The sequence below is a fragment of the Streptopelia decaocto genome (assembly GCF_964273445.1).
Source record: "Streptopelia decaocto genome assembly, chromosome: 3".
NCBI lineage: Eukaryota > Metazoa > Chordata > Aves > Columbiformes > Columbidae > Streptopelia > Streptopelia decaocto.
The window spans coordinates 73408247-73422032 of record NC_138656.1 but is presented as its reverse complement, the minus strand read 5'-3'; the positions used below and the strand labels follow the sequence as shown (position 1 = coordinate 73422032).

Here is a 13786-nt window from a genome sequence, read left to right as displayed (position 1 = left end):
TTAAAATAGTATGCAATCTTTGGTGCCTTGTTCCCACTGCTGCCAAGGAGATACTCAAAGCTCGTGTTTCCAGAATGACTTGGGCTAGTGCTTCTGTTAAAATAAAACCAGTGACTTTCCTTTTCTCTAATAACTGAAGATTCAGATCATTACAAATGAGGCAGAGGAAGAGGTATTGTCTCTTATTTATATAACTTTTAATTATTAATGTTGTTACTCTATAAGCTTTATTGACAGTGTGAGGGACAGCTAGGGATTGGAAGCACAACCCATGACTTGGTTAAACCGTGACAATGTGAGAGCATTCTTGATAAGTGCAGGGAAGGGGCCGCTACCAAAAGCCTGGGTCTTCTCATCAACAGAACGTGCATCTAGCACAGTATAAAATAATTGAGCTGTTATAGAGGAGACCTTGAATTGCGTATCAGTATGTTGTGGAATTTGTGATCTCTTCTACCAGAGCTGTACAGTTTTCACGTGTACAGCAGTTTTCCATACCCATACAAATGCAAGATGGGTCCTTACGCAATGGTGAGTCTGCTCTTTTCCAAACCCTGCTAGATACATATGGTGAAAGACTTAACAGTGACAGTAACAGTTCTGCTGCAGGTCTCTGATATAAGGAGAACGCAGTGTTTTCTCAAGCCCCTGTGCAGGTAAGAATGAAAATTGTAGGCATGCTCTGTTTTCAAGTGTTTTGAATAAAAGCTAGTAATGATATATGGTCCTAATGGAAAGGATTTGCATCAGTAAGCTTTGTTCTGCCACCTTCAAGACAAAGGATTAGGAAAAATTTCAGACAATTAATTTAAATGTAGAATAGAATGTTATGATCTTTGACAGGACTTGTGCATGTGAGCTTTTAGGGGTGATGGGGGAGTTTATAGGCCCTAAACATCTTTATCAGGACTGTGGAAGACTGGTTTGTTCAGCTAATTTTCAGAGATGGATTTCCTCTACTTTGTTAAACTGTATAGACATCCATCTTACTTATGGATTACCTCTGGCTCAGAAAAGCAAGTTGTATGCTTCAAAACACTTAGACTGTACTAAACGTGGTATTTTCGTGGTGTAGATAGCATTTCTGGGGTGGGTTTATGCATTTTTGGACACTGGAATTGCTGACAGCAGAGGCAAAAAACAAGTAAGCATTTCTGCTATTAACATTTTCAGATTGTAGGTATTCCGCTGCCACAAGATAAGCCTTTGCTGTTCCTAGGGATAGTTAAATAATCTCTGAAGCTCACTACCCAAGAGAGCAAGAAGGGCCATACCAAGCCCTAAGGAGCCTAAAGCATTATATTTCATCTGGAGGTCCAGCCCTAGACAAAAGGCATCAGATGTTGGATTGAGAGAGAAAATTGCCAGCAATTTGCCCCAAGTGCTTAAAACCAGATAGAACAGCTTTGTGCAGGGGCAGGAGTCAGAGTAAGAAATGCCCTGGCCTTGCAGCTGGGGGCCGAGAGGCCATCACAGCTCCTGCAGCTTGAGGTTGCTACGGGGACAGCTGGGCCTATCCGAGCAGGGAACTGACACATCAGTCACCTGCTCCCTCTGTGCCTTGACACAATATTTTTGTTGACTATAGAAACCTGGGTAGAGGGGGGCATTTTGGTGCCGGAACCGGGGAAGGAGAGGCCCAGCTCCTCTCTTGGACAAGGGACTGCTGTGGAGGCCAGCAGCTTTGGGTTGGTCAACTGGATGGGGCAGCACTTATACCGAAGGAAGCGTTGAATAGTCAGTCTTCAAAATGTGTGTGCTGACAGGGGCTGGGCAGTCCCAGAATAAAACTGCTCTGTTTGCCTTTCTGTGGGGCGAGTGGCTGGAAGGAGAGGGAGAAGGCTGGCCCTGGTCCTATAGGCAGCCGGGCATTGTACATCTCTGCCTGCTTGGGAAGGGCATGGGGAGCTGGAGAGGCTGTCTTGCTCAGAGCCAGGAGCTGGGATTTGAGAGGGGAGAATGCAAACTTCCATTAGTTGACCAGGGTGCATCGCTTGTATTTCAACTGGGAAGATTTCATTGTCTTTTAATAATTGTGCTGCCTTTTTTTTTTTTTTCTGGAGCTTTTATTTCTCTAAGGCATGTGTTTTCACACACTAAAGCAAAGCAGCTGCACTTCAGCATGGGCTGAGAGAGTCACAAGAGATACAAAGGCAGAGTATCCCAAACAAGCTTTCTTGCTTGAAGAAATGCATAAAATTTGTTTTCGGATTGTATCTCAGTGTGAAGGGTGGAGTAGGAGGTCAACTTATGTATTTATTTATTGGCATATTCACAGTTTGAGGCAATTGTCAAACACATAAGGGAAGTATTCAAAGAAATATGCAGCAAAGAATAATTCTGCAGAGCCCACAGTGGTGAAGTTGAGCTTGTGCACAAGTGTTGGCAAGGTTCAACTCCATGAGAACTGGGCACGCAGATCGCAGGGAGTTTTGCTGGGGTCTGAACGCCTCATGTCTTACGGTCCAAAAACGTTCTGGCCTGGAACTCCATAAACTTACATTTGGAGAAAGCACAGTGGTCAGACCAGGCTTCTTCACAAGAACAATATGTTTTGGCTTAATAAGTGCTTGCTCTACTCTTTTACAGATTCTTGTTTTGATTTATATCTTGCATGTTTTCGTTTGTCTTCTCAGATGAAACTGTTTTTTGTTTTGGTTTTGTTTTTTTTTTTTTTTTTTTAATGAATGTTTTTAACCTAGCTATAAGGAGCAGCAGGCAAAACCACACAGTGATCCAAAAAAAGACTAATTGGTTTATTTACTCAAAATCTGAGTTCTTTTATGCTGAGTTATGCAAAATTGCCACAACAGATTTTGTTAGTATTTGAATCTAGGGTCATATTTCATGGCTAGACATTAAGAAAATTGGACAAAAAATGTAGGTCAAACAGTATAATTAAAAATACAGACAAGCAAATTGTATCATACAATAGTTCACTTTCCTGCTGCTAATGAAATATGCTAGCACAAATTAATGGCTGGTTACTCAAGCCTTCTGGAAAGATTTTGTCTGAGTACAAAAGGCATTCAGTTTGAGCATGTGTGTTAGAATCTTCTAACCAGCAAAGCTGGAGGTTGGACATAGCTGTAAACCCAGTGCGTTCTGGGAATAGAAGCTGGCAAAAACACTCGAAGCAAAATAATCAGGGCAGGATCTCACTGGGACTTGGATACTGGCTAACGTAACTAAGTGCAGATGTTTATGTGGACTGAAAGACATTCCCAGAATAAGAATACTGTACAAACACACAATGATTTTTATAGCAGAAAAAAAATAAGGAAGTGAGGATAATAGAACATATGCTCCTATTTCTGATGAAGCATTTTCTGTTTTCCTTGGCTTGCCTGTACTGAAGTGGGCAAGGCCGCCTCTTCTTCATCCCCTGCTGGGGCCTGTTGAAGCTTCTGCAAGTAGCTTGAGTTGTGGCTCTGGTACTTACCTGAAGGTCTCCACGGGCTCCCTGTGTGGGTCCCATAGTCTCTTCCATCAGCAGAGACAAGCAACCGTTTCTGGAAGTGTTACCCTAAAGTAACAGCTGAAACAGGTCAGATGAATCTTATCCCAAATGCCTGGTTCTCTCTGCTGACTATGAAGGGAGTCTGGGGTGAGTGGTGAGCTTAAATGAAGATAGTTACACTGTACACAGAGTTTGGCCAGATAAATTCTGATGAAATGTGGAGCTCTTTTCTCTGATTTCTGGGGATCCTGAGTTAGCTCTTCAAAGTCTTCAGAAATACTGGCTGTGTCCTGGGCTGCTGATGACCTGGGAATCCTGTGCAGTGCATTCAACCATTTTTCCTCCTGTTTTCATGTTTTCTTCTCATGCGTTGGTCTAAACGTGGATGCCTGTCCTGAGAACATGCTTACCTTAACTACCCTGTCATGAGTGGTCTCCCTGATCTGAAACTAGGAAATTAAAGTCTTAGTGCTGTGTGGTTCAGGAAGACACAGCCTACTATAGGATTTTATTCTGCTGATACTTATGATGACTTCTTTTTGCAAGCTGAATTTATTTATGGACAGCTTTACTATTTTGCCAAAAGTTTTGCTTTATACCCAGAAATGGTAATTTATAATCCCACTGCATCACTCTGCTACCCTAACTTCACTTCCATGGTCTCAAAAAGCGGCGCTAAGTAATTGCCATTAGTTTTACAGCCATATCTGAGTTATTTTAATCTTAACTCCACTGCCTGCATAGTGGCATCATTTCTCTTGGTTCTTTCTTATTTATATAGCTGAAGAACTTCTTGCTCTTTATTTTGTTATGTTGTTAATTTAGCTGGTATTTCTTGCTTTAGTTCTGGGCTTCCCAGCCCTCTGATTTTTATTTGGTTTTAATTTCCTGTTGTGCTCTGCCAGCTCTTGATGGCTTTTTTATCAGCTCCACTATCCTTGCTTCCAACCTCTTTCCCTTGCTTTTATTTTGAGGGCAACTTCCAGTTAGCTTTTTACCATTGATTTAAAGATTCTCCAGCTTCCCCAATATTTAAATAATTTTTCTAATTACTTTAATAAGTTTCTCTAAATTAAAACCCTCTGGATGTTAACATTTTTATATCCAAGTCTAGTCTTGTTCTCCATTCTAACCCCAATTACGATCACTTCTCTAATATTCTTACCACTTACCAAAACTGTGTGAAATATCACCTAGGTTCAGTAACCAATTGAAGGCATTTGTTGAGTACAGCAGACTTTTTTTAATTTGTACTAATTTAGTAAAAATTTTTATCTTCATTCCCCAAATAAGTAAATCTAATGCACATAGATTCCCTTTGACCTTTGAATGGTGCTAGCCATTCATAAATATAAATTTAGTAAAATACCGGGCTATCCAATCACCTTTGCCATAAATTCAGTCTTTCCAAAGCGACTCATATCCTGTTGCCAAGGTGTGCTTGTACCTTGTTTATATTATGCTTATTGTATCAGCTTTCATGCCTTATGTTGTTAGTTCAAGCTCTCACAAAGGCATTTGTTTGTAGTGTGTGAATATGGTGGCTGCTTCTCATCAACTTCACCCAGATCCCTGGCTGGATTCAGTGAAATCTTTTAGTCAATTTTTTTACGTAGCACTTCCTTCCTCATTTTAGTCCCCTGATGTTTCTTTGTTTCCCTTTTTACTTGAATTTCCTCTTCTCTCAGATGTGAAATTCAGGTGCAGAGATTTGAAATCTCCAATTCCTTCCCACAGCTGTGTAGTTTGCAGCTCTTATTATCAGCAAGGCAAATCCCCTAACAAGAGATAGGGATTTGTCTAATGCCTTAGGATACCATGAACCAAGATGGGCCCCCAAAAGGTACATCCTACACTGCTGTATTCAGCCTCTTGACCATCACCTGTGTTTGTCAAGTCAAACCTGTGGCTGGCCCAACAGGTGTTATCATTCAGTGTTCCCTTATGGAAGAAAAAAGGAGTGTGCCCAAAGCAGCCAAACAGATTCTGCAAACCACTGAGAAATAGATGCTACAGATGGTTATTCTGTGATTGATTACAAATGAACTAGCCTGTTCTTCCCCTTTTCTTCCAAGAAAGAAACACCAAATCTTTCTGCAATGACTGGCTTCTTCCCTTAAAAAGACAATTTACTTTTTCTTCTTTTTTTGTTTTCTAATTTATTATGCCCCTCACTGACAAGTGCATAGAATTACTGTAATTCCAGATGTTGGTCAGAAAGCATGGCTACAATTCTCACAAAGCAAGTGTTTCTCATTAGAACTGAGTACATTTGGATTATTTGCAGACAGTAGATTTGTCAAAAGTGGAATTCCTTGCAAGTTCTTTCATTCCTTTTATTCTGGACAACTTCAAGTAGTAGTTTCAGGTGGGAGAAATGGGGAAAAAATAGATTTTGAATGTCAGCATATTTTGTTTCAGAAAAAATGAAAGCAAAAAGTTTCAATTCTTCTTTCATAAAAATGTATTATTCAGCACATCAAATTTAATGTTTAATTACCTAAACTTTCTGAATTCTTCTTAATAAACTGGGAGGAGGGAGGAGACGGCATTTGTTAGTGCAATGTAGGAAGATACTTAAACATTTTTGGCCCCAAACTGTTTTTCTCCTATTTTCCTCAGACTGGCTATCAAAATCAGAAAAATAGTTTTCACTCAGTTCTGTTCCTGATATTAGAAGTCTTCTTGTTAAAGGAGATGCTGAATAAACAGTTCTTTAATGAAGTCACTATACACCAGATATTGTGTATACAGGAGCGGGAATTTGTGCTTTTTACATTGCCAGTTTTCCAGGTCCAGAGTTCAAAAGTTACTTGTTCTTGCGAAAGGAGCTTCTTCTCAACTGCTTTTTCTTTTGATCTGCCAAACTGAAATAGGCAAAATGGATGAAGTGTATCAGATCTCTTCTACTGAGAAGGTCCAACAGCTGGAACAAGAACTAGCAGCACAGCTGGCAGAGCTGAAGGCAGAAATAGAAGACAAGAAGATACTTCAGGGAACAACAAATAGGGCATACAGGTAACAAGAACTTCCTGGGAAATGAGGGAGAGTGAGATTTATAGCAATGCATTGGGTCTCTTTTTGGGTTTTTTTGGTCATGATATAAAAGTCATGTCTATACAATTGTTCGATTTGAAGACCTGAATATATACTTAGGAGCCAGGAATAGTGGATTTTTCATTGCATGTCTACCACAGAATTATGGATGAAGTGGAAGAGAATGTCAAAACATAAACTAAATGAATTTCAGGTGTGTATTACAAACAGAACTTTAAATCTCCCTAGCATGTCAAGTATTTTCTTCTTACCATGAACAGAAAGGAGCTTCAAACCTAATGCTGTGGAGTCTAAACAGAATGGCCACATATAGAATCACGGAATGGTTCACGCTGGAAGGGACCTCAAAGATCATCTAGTTCCAACCCCCCTGCCATGGGCAGGGACACCTTCCACTAGACCAGGTTGCTCAAAACCCCATCCAACCTGGCCTTGAACACTTCCAGGGATGGGGCATCCACAGCTTCTCTGGGCAGCCTATTCCAGTGCCCCACCACCCTCATGGGGAAGAATTCCATATATCTAATCTGAATCTACCCTCTTTCAGTTTAAAGCCATTACCTGTTGTCCTGTCACTACATGCCCTTGTAAAAAGTCCCTCTCCAGCTTTCTTGTAGGCCTCCTTTAAGTACTGGAAGGCTGCAAAAAGGTCTCCCTGGGGCCTTCTCTTCCCCAGGCTGAGAAACCCCAACTCTCTCAGCCCTGTCTTCATAGGAGAGGTGCTCCAGCCTTCTGATCATCTTTGTGGCCCTATTCTGGATTCAGTCCAAGACATTCATGCTCCTCCTATGTTGGGTGCCCCAGAGCTGAATGCAGTACTCTGGGTGGGGTATCTCAAGAGTGGAGTACAGGGGGAGAATCACCTCCCTTGACCTGCTGGTCATGCTGCTTTTGATGCAGCTCAGGATGCAGTTGGCTTTCTGGGCCACAAGTGCACAGTGCTGGGTCATGTTGGGCTTCTCATCAACCAACACCCCCAAGTCCTTCTCCTCAGGGCTGCTCTCAATCCATTCTCTGCCCAGCCTGTATTTGTGCTTGGGATTGACCCAACCCATGTGAAGGACTTTCCATTTGGCCTTGTTGAACTTCATGAGGTTAAGACAGCTGCTCTTACTTTCCCCAGCAATGATGAAATGCACACTATGACGATATATCCAGGTTTGGCATTATGCTTCAAGGAAGCTGTAGACCACCTGGAGAATATCTGGAGAGAAACAGAGGTCAAGAACACTTGACTAGGACACTTGAGGCAAAAAGGAAAGGAACTGGACTGTCTCCACTCCACTTTCTCTAGGCTATAATTCTTCAGACAGTTGGGAGATTGCAATAAAGATGAAGGGAATAAACTTCTGTTTGCACTTACAAACAGGATAGAAAGTCATGAGCTAAAATTCAAACCTTTCAACAATTGTGTAAATTAAACACTGATATCTGGACTAGGAGGTTGCTTGCTATCCTTGATTTGACTTCCTTAAGAAGATACACAAACGCCTTTAGGGAATAGATTTACTTTTGCCTGACTTAGAGCAGTGGAAGTGGTAAATGATCACAAAACCCCTCCCGGTCATACCTCTTTAGGGCTCTAAAGTATTCCAGTAGAATTTCTCATGTATCACTTTTGGACAAGACTCTGGAGCCCTTTTTTTTTTTTTTAATGGTTTGATTTTCACCTATGTTTTTAATTCACATGCATTCATTTTATTCATTTAAATAAAATATTTGTAATATATGCTTGCTTTAAGTATATGAATACATGAGAATTAAAAAATAGCTCTCATGCAGAGGTTTTCTCAGCCCCTCCTGTGATACAGGCACATTAAGAAGGAAGTTGTCTAAATTGCAAAGGATGCTTGTCAAGGAGTTCCACCGCATAATTGTTGGTTGAAATATGTGCCCATAGAACTGACAGGCATCCAGATGGACTTTTTTAAGGGCTTTGACTAGAACATGGAGGTAGAAGAAAACACTTTTTACCAAAAAAGTATGCTAATGAAATAAATTCTGCTGCTTTATTTATTAAAGTTTTCATCCCATTAAATATTTCATACCATTTATTCCATTCAACTTGCTTACTGTTAACTTCACCATCTGAGTTGTGTTGGGCCTGGCAAATGTTTAGTTTATATGAGCTTAGATGTAATATCCTTTTAAGCATTTTTTTCCTGCAGTTCTGTTCCAATTCCGAAGGATCTGTCTTATTTTAGAAAAGAAAGGGAGGTAATACTGAAGAAAGACTTACAGGTAGGTAGCCATAACATACACTGGCTAAAAAAAAACCTCTTTGCTCTTCACCAAGTAGTAACTGAAAATTAAAGTTGGAGGAAGTGATACGTGTTTTGGAATGAAGGACAGTCTGTAAAGACAGAATGGGAATGGTTATAATGTTGTTTGCACAGCAGTAAAACAGCATAACCTTTCTTTTATTTGAATAACAATGTGGACTTGGCTCTGCAGTGTTTGTTTATGTGACAACTCCCAATTAAATTCAAAGCCTGCACATTTTTCTGTTGTTGTTGTTTTTTTTTTTTTTTTTAATAGCCAGGAAAAGAGATCTATTCAACATGTGGTCCGTTTGCAAGTGGCAGAAGCAAAACCTCTTGTTATTCAGGCCGATGTCATGCAGAGGGAGTTAGAGAGCTGCTGGAGAAGGGAGCACACAGCAGCAAACTTGCCTCTGCTGCTGCACCAGGCAGGGGAAGATCCAGGAGCTCCTCTGGCCCAGCAGGCTGCACTGTGCACATTTGGGAAGGAAAACAGTATGAAACTCCTCCCTGAAAACAGACACGAAAATGTTAGCGCTTGCAGTTTCCTGGTATGATGTGAAAATGTGCTCATTTTCAGTTTCATTAAAGGACGGAAATCTAAGCCAGGTCAGATGGGCTGGGACAAGGTTCTCCTCGTTTCCAGATGCTCTTGTGCTGTTCTAGTACATCTGTGTCGTGGGCTATCTTCATTTGGATTTTTAAAGTGCAGTTCAAATTTCTAAGTCCAGTGGACTGAATTCTGACATTTTCCTTGTATTAACTGCTTTTTTTCATTCTTGCAATAATACTTCCACTGGGACAACTTAGGGGAAGTACCCTTCATGGGCAAATATAACAGCACCATGACTGATTAGCTGTTGCTTTGGTGTTATTCTCTGATGCTAATGATGATCTATATATTGCTTAAGTATCCTATAATGTTAAGCTGTTGTTGTTTACAAATGTTGGATTTGCTGGTTATTTCTGAATTTATTCAAGTTTTTTACAGACAGAATTGCCCAGCTAGTCAAGAGTAAATATTTGCACATGCTTAGATGGAAGAGGTTTTGTACGCACAGCAGTGTCATTGAACAGCTTTGTCCTCTCTATCAGGTAGGAACCAAATCCCAGGATCTAGCACAGTAGCTGGTCATGATAAACAAAGTGTTAGCAATGTTTGGGGTTCTTTGGCAGCCAAATAAAAAGCTAGTGTAACAGTAAGGGTCATTTATCTCTGGACATTCACTCTCAGCTGTCTGCTTATGGTCAGTATAAGCTGCTCCGGGAGATTCACTATTTGGACTGAAATTCCCTGTTCCTCCTTGGGTTGGAAATACCATTTGTAAACATTTAGGAAGGAAATAAACCTTTGAGATTACTCTCAAACTAGGATTCCTCATGCAGTAGGAAAGCAATGGTCTTCTTGCTAATAAGGGAACAATATGCAGAATGCAAAAATGGCAGTGTCTCTTTTATATATGTATAAACAGAAGCAAGTTAGTCACATAATAGAGGAATACAACAATGCAGTTCAGAGGGCTGCAAGACTTTCAGCAGCAGGGGAAAGTTTCCTGACAGGAAATAAAGATCCAGTGAATGTTGTGACACAGGAAGATCTGATGATTTACACCCAGTGGCTGATGTGTCACCTCTGCTCTCTGAAGGGCATTCATGGTTTTCTCCAGGTAAGATGAGCATTTTTTGAATAGTGAAGTATAATTATGAAACAATCAAGTCTTGGATAAGAAAGTAAACCAGGGAAGATCAAATCCAATGTAAAAGAAATCTAAAGGTTTGTAGGTAATGAACTAGACTGCGTACATATGAGTTTCAATTCTTTTAGCAGATTGATTTTACTAGAAAGAAAATGCTACAATGATAAAGCTGAACTTAGATAAGTGGAATAATGAGCTCTCTGGGTGCAGTGTTGGGCTGCTTGGATTTGAGGAGATCCAGGATGAGAAGGAGGAATCTTGCAGAGACATTTTTTCTGTATTACTACTGTGATGATGTTTTGATAGAGCAGGACACTAGGGACTGAGTCATCTCCATGAATAGTCCATAGACTTGAGGAGTATTTGTATGTTTAAGTGTCACCTTTTGAAGACAAATCTGAATACTTCCTTATTTTATTTGGTTTCTTTAATGATTTTGTTATATGAATGCTACAAGTCATTGACAGTGCCTAAACTTCTGGAATTATGCACAAGGGATAAATACAGTTTATTTTTTCTCTTTTGTATTTTATTACATTATTTGCAACTGAATAGTTTGTATGCTTTCCAAGTGACTAACAACAGATATGTTTTTATCTCCACGTTCTCCAGCATTTGCCTATTTCCCACAGAATAAATGTGGCTGATGAGAAATGTCCTGATGTGGTCCAAAAAATCTGGGTCAAATTAAGAAGTGCTTTTGACAAGAATTCAGATTTAATATTGATGTTTTTCCCTGTTCAAGAGTATTAAGAGGGAATGGTGAGAAATTATCAGCTTTCTTTTAAAACCACAAGTCCTGCAAATAATGCATTTGTTGATGTATATTCTTTGAGAAAGGTCAACAGTGCAAATGCTGCCATCCTTGGTTTGTATGCTTGAGAAATTTAGAGTGTGGCTTTTAAAATGAGCAAGAATCTTGGAAATCTGGTGTCCAAATTCAGGAGTGTGGAGCCCTGAGTCTGCAGTGGTCACTCCTCTGGGCTTTGTTGTGCCCTGGCCTTGCAGAAACAGATGGTTCAAAAGGATACTTGTGGGATCGACGTGGTGGAGAATCTAGGATGTTGATCCAGTTATGCCAAACCCTGAAACTCACCCTTCCAACTCTCTGAAATAATATAATTTAAAATATTTCTGTGTGTGGTCTGTTTCTAGAGAAACTAAGCGAAGAGAACTATTAAGATTTATACTGAAGTATCTCTAGAAAAAAATCTCCTTGTAGTTATTTTCAAGTTGTTTTTCCTTTTAAAGGAAGGGAGGGAGTGGTGTTGTTTATGTAGAATTACCCAGTGTGAGTGGTACTTAGCAAGCAAGGCAGCATTCCTCTTGCAGAGTGTTTAAATCCTGTTATTTAACCCCTGCTTTTACAGACAGAGTGGGAATGGTGTGAAACTGTAGGAGCTCCCAGGATTGTCCCTGTAAAAGCACAACACCTCTCTCCTGGGGACTAGGCAGGGTGTTGTCTCCTTCTTGCCATTGAGAAGTGGGCTGGCCAGGGTGGAGGAATGAAAAGGGGCTGTGACTTGTCCTCCTTGTCTCCTTTCTCCACTGAAAAGCTCTACCACAAAGGATGTACCTAGGGGTCTGCACGGGGAACCAAGGCACAGCCCTGGCCTGGTGTGGCACTGCCCAGCCAGTGACGATTGAGAACAGTCCTAAGGAAAGCGCAGATTTACCTGAGACAGATAAGGGGCCTTTAAGGCTTAGTTACCGGTCTAACTAAGTTCTGACTGGTGTAACTGGCTGTGCTGGTGCAGTCCTTTTTCACTCTTTAGGCCCACAGAAGTCCCATGGTGGAGAGATATGGCAGCACTGCCTTAGGAGTACGGTGGTACGGGTGTTAAGGCACAGGGAGAGGAGGGTTAAACTACTCTCTCCAAAAAGAGCTCATTGAACAGGCCACATTTCTCTTATATGAGCAGGACAGGAGAGAGAGGGATGGTCTATGATTTTGGATACAGTGGGCTAATAATGTACAGAGAAGGGTGCAAGACCTACAGTGTTATAGAGGTTGCCTGAGCCATTCATATTACCATGGAGTGGACTCTTATTGATATTAAAAAGCAACTCAGAAGTGCTCTAACTCATTTTGATCTTCAATAACTAGTTAACTAATGTTTGAGGAACAGTATCATATTACCATCATAAGCTTCACTCATCTGCTATCTAGATCTGAGCTTCATAGATGAAACAACAAAATGATTAAACAAGACAGTAAAAACAAAGCTGTATTGAAGCATGGAATAGAAACGCAGATGGCCTTTTATTGCTGAAACAATGAGATAATTAATTAGATTACATGTAGTTCCACTAAATCCTGAGAGTTTTGCTGAACTTAGGCAAAATGTAACTTAACTATTAGGATCTTTGTGTGCATCAGCAGTACCAATACTGGGTAACACCAATACTGGGTAAAGGAGAATCAACTGACATTTATTTGGACTTTCAAAAATTTTTGTAAAAGTACTAACAGAAAAAAGTGCTGCTGTTTGTTATGGCTTGACCTAAGACAGAAACCACCCAACCAAACCCCTCATGTTAAATATACCTGTCAGAGAGCTGGGGGAAAAAAAAGGAAGTTGACAACTTATAGGAACTCAGTAGTTTTGGCTCTTCAGGGTTGCAGGAATACTGATATCCTTCAAAGCCTTGAGCAAGCCTGAGATGAGGTAAAGAAGGAGGAGAAAACATTTCCATTCTTCTAAAAATGGATGCTATGTTGCTAACAGACTCTTCAATGTTGACACCAGGCCGAACTCAGCCATCCCCATTACACCCTTGTTTCAGAAGTTTGCAATAGCAGCATCATGCCAGAATCAGATACCGGAGGAGTGATAACCCCGAAATAGTAACATACTTGAAGTTCTTGTGGCATGTGAAGATTTGGGAGGTGTATGTGTGAGAAGAATGTTGTACACCCCTGGGCCAGGACTCTGTGCAGGCAGTAGGATTTGTTAGCTGGTGTCCTTACCATGCCAGAAGATAAAGCTCTCCTCCAAGGCCTGTGGACATGCCCCGACCTGCAACAGCTGTTAGTATTTCAGGGTCTGACAGAAAGCCCTTTCTTAAAAGAGAAATTAAAATAATAAAAACCCATACAATGCATGTTCCCTCCCCCTGTCCTCGCATTCCATTCTCTGACATACTTCCACTTCAGGACAAAAGAAAGGGGAATTACATCATTATGTGGATACAAAGCGAAGGGCACTGACAGCATTGCTTACAGCCATCTTACCAGTCATTTTGCTTAAAGTGTTGATGTTCTCCAGCTGCTCTGATTATGGCTGTTTTTTGCAGAATCCTGCCACAAG

At 40.6% G+C, this 13786-nt stretch overlaps 1 long non-coding RNA gene across 1 annotated transcript; it reads right to left on the bottom strand.

Moving 5' to 3' along the window:
* Positions 1 to 11063: 11063 nt before the first annotated feature.
* Positions 11064 to 13786, bottom strand: LOC309437736. Its single transcript, XR_014183613.1, has 4 exons — positions 13711 to 13786; positions 13447 to 13539; positions 13063 to 13134; positions 11064 to 11579 (listed from the first exon to the last, which is right to left on the bottom strand). It is a non-coding gene; the product is annotated as an uncharacterized lncRNA (long non-coding RNA).